The sequence below is a fragment of the Limulus polyphemus genome, unplaced genomic scaffold, assembly GCF_000517525.1.
Source record: "Limulus polyphemus unplaced genomic scaffold, Limulus_polyphemus-2.1.2 Scaffold1247, whole genome shotgun sequence".
Classification (NCBI taxonomy): domain Eukaryota; kingdom Metazoa; phylum Arthropoda; class Merostomata; order Xiphosura; family Limulidae; genus Limulus; species Limulus polyphemus.
In genome coordinates, this window is record NW_013666857.1 from 93,019 (window position 1) to 96,625 (window position 3,607).

General features: G+C 31.9%; 1 long non-coding RNA gene across 1 annotated transcript in view; it reads left to right on the plus strand.

Annotated features, from left to right (window-relative positions):
* Nucleotides 1-712: 712 nt before the first annotated feature.
* Nucleotides 713-3,607, plus strand: part of LOC111086605 — a 7,348-nt gene continuing 4,453 nt past the window's right edge. Inside the window, exon 1 of the long non-coding RNA XR_002611352.1 lies at nucleotides 713-822. This is a non-coding gene — a long non-coding RNA (uncharacterized LOC111086605). The remainder of the gene's footprint in view (nucleotides 823-3,607) is intronic.

Here is a 3,607-nt window from a genome sequence, read left to right on the forward strand (position 1 = left end):
TCATCGAAACAAAAACTGTGAAATATTATTTTGTATTAAAAACTCAACAAGTAATCACAAAAATGATCTCTTCGTACACAAACACAGGCAGTAATGTTACGAAATAACTATCTCTACATTTGTCATCTTGGAAATCGTTTGCAATGATCACAGAAATAAAAAGTGTGAGCTATTATTTTGTATTAAAATCCCGGTAATTAGTGGCAAGATGTATCAGGTACACGAGTACCAGCTATAAACAACAACGTTAGAATTAGCATAAGTTCAAGGTATTCTACCTCTGTTTATTGATCTCGGATCACAAACTGTCGATGACGTTTGTTGAGTATGATATGTACGAGGTATGTTTTAGGGCTCATGAGCCTCAAATAAACATACTTTCCTGTAGTATATTTGAAGCAGCTTCAGTTAATCAGTTGGTTTATTGAAGCTTGGAAACTAGAGTATTTTGATGTCGTACTTGTATACTTTTATTGTTCTTCAAATGGAGTTTGGAAGTTGGAGTGTTTTAACGCTTTGCTTGTAGAATACTTAGTTCGACATTTGGTGCTTGAAAGTTTGTTTTAGACTGTTCACACAATACTACTCGAAGACTACCGGCATATGGCTGACATTACTTTTGAGCTGAAAAATATAGAGAGGAGGCTGTTATTCAAGAACACTTGTTGTCAACTCTTCGAATGCTATTGTCTAACCGACTAGTGAGATTTGACTGTCACACGAGCACGTATTTGCGGCAATGGGACGTGAGCATTGAACTCACTGATTCACAGTACGAGCATCTAAACGTTAGACCTGTAGGATATCTAAAAGGTTTTCGAAGTAAGTAGGTTTATTATTAAAAACTCATATATAAGTACGTTTAAAATCTACAAAAATATAACTTCAATAAGAAACAAAATATCAAAAATAAGTTTCAACAACCATACATATTTATTGAACATTTAGTCAGAATGAAGTACTGATTAACCTACACCACGTTATTAGATCCAAATCTAAAAACCCAAATAAGAAAACTGAGCCGTATATTTCAAGTAGAACTGTATATCTATGCTGCTACTTTTTAAATAAATACAGGGTGTCCATAAAGTCTGGAGTTAATGTATACATAATTTATTTAAAGACATAGTTTCAATATATGTTCAAAATGGCCACCGCCAAGTTCAAAACATATTTTATTTAAAGACCCAGTTACAATATCTGTTCAAAATAGCCACCGCCAAGTTCAAAACATATTTGTAAACGATTCAGAAGGATTGAGATATTGGATTTTTTTCAGGGTGTTTGTTATTGAACTTCGCAGCTATTTCTCTCTTTTAAGCTTAACGACATGATTATTACGTATGGGTAACACAAACCTGCAACAAAAATAAATAAAACATAAAAATTAATAAAAATGTTTCAAATAAAATAAGTTTACATTGATTCCAAACTTTATGGACACTCTGTAGAGCAGTGGCTGTATTTTATTCTGGTTCTACTTGCCAATAAAATACAGCCCGTGTTGTACCCTGGTTCTACTTGTTTGATACACTGACTGGTAAATGAAACTGAAATTGAACTCTTATTGCATCTTAATTATGAACTTTTTAGATGGACATACGTAACTGAAGGAACTTAATGGATTGCATAACAGTTTATATTTTCAACTACATTCTTCTCGTTCTTAGTTAACGTAAAATTCAACAAATGGCAAAGTGAGTTCATAGTAAACGGTTTCAGCCCCTTGTCCTTCAACATGAACGAACATCAGGATTACATGCATGTCTTTGTACTGTGATCTATGTAATATGAAACAGTTACTAAAACTATAACTTATCTACAATATTTTAATTCATTTCAATATATTTTAGGAGGAAAACCTTTATTACAACTGGTATCCGTACTCCACTTATTGATAACGTTTGATCTAAATTAAGATAAGTATGTAGTTAGAATTTGAAATTAGACTATAAAATAACCAAGGTAATTCTATACACAAAAAACTGAAAAAAAGTACTTAATATATTTTATGAGGATTTATTACGACTTTTTATTATAATTCATTGTTCAATTTCATTTTATTAATTTTTTTCCAAACATTTACTTTGTTTATTTACTGTATTGATTGGTTACGTTTCATAAAGTTTATCTTACGAAACATTTACCACAACTTGCTTCTTTACTGCATTGTTTGATTGCGTTTTATGAGGTTTGTTGTACTAAACATTTACTAGAACTTGACAATAATAAATGATTTGAGCTAATGAGAACTTTTACTTGGAAACTTTTACCACAACTTGCTTCTTTACTGCATTGTTTGATTGCGTTTTATGAGGTTTGTTGTACTAAACATTTACTAGAACTTGACAATAATAAATGATTTGGGTTAATGAGAACTTTTACCAGAAATTTAATTTTATTACAATGTACGACTTGTTTTTTTATTTTTCATGACGGATTTCATATCCTATTTTGTAACCTTTGAAATTATACTGGCTTTATTCCCAAGTAAGTTAATGAAAGTTACCATGCGATTTAACTTATTGTTTAAAATGGTGTTTACTACTATAGAACAATTTTCTAGACAGCATGTCTACGTTTTGTTAGAAAAGTTATGTAAATTAGATAAATAACAAACACTTAGAGACGGTGTGGCGGTAGACCATTACAGATCACGAAAATAATACCACGCCCTCGCAGAAAACAAACCCTCAGCTAAAATTGACTTTCAGTTTATAAAATTCAAATTCATGTAAAATACATGTGTTGTATAGGTAGCTTACCGAAGATAGTCTGTAGCATAGGATTTCTGTACATTGCTTTTGTCTTTTCGTTTATATTTCCATTGATATAAGAGATTCGTTGCTAGGAGCAACAAGCGTGCTAAGTTGCTGATCGATAGTTTAAGTTCCACACAGAGATGGCTCTATTCGAGCCACATGTTTGTGATAAATAAGGTTACCTGTTGAAGATGTCACACATTCAGAACGACCTTATCAGAACTAGTTTATTAATGTCATCGTCTTGTCTTTTCCCATCAGAACGACTTTATCAGAACTAGTCTATTAATGTCATCGTCTTGTCATTTCCTATTAATGTCATCGTTTTGTCTTTTCCTATCAGAACGCCCTTATCAGTACTAGTCTATTAATGTCATCGTCTTGTCTTTTCCTATCAGAACTAGTGTATTAATGTCATCGTCTTGTATTTTCCTATCAGAACAACCTTATCAGAATTAGTCTATTAATGTCATCGTTTTGTCTTTTCCTATCAGAACTAGTTTATTAATGTTATCATCTTGTCTTTTCCTATCAGAACTAGTGTATTAATGTCATCGTTTTGTCTTTTCCTATCAGAACGCCCTTATCAGTACTAGTCTATTAATGTCAATCGTCTTGTCTTTTCCTATCAGAACAACCTTATCAGAATTAGTCTATTAATGTCATCGTCTTGTCTTTTCCTATCAGAACTAGTTTATTAATGTTATCGTCTTGTCTTTTCCTATCAGAACTAGTGTATTAATGTCATCGTCTTGTCTTTTCCTATCAGAACTAGTGTATTAATGTCATCGTCTTGTCTTTTCCTATCAGAACTAGTGTATTAATGTCATCGTCTTGTCTTTTCC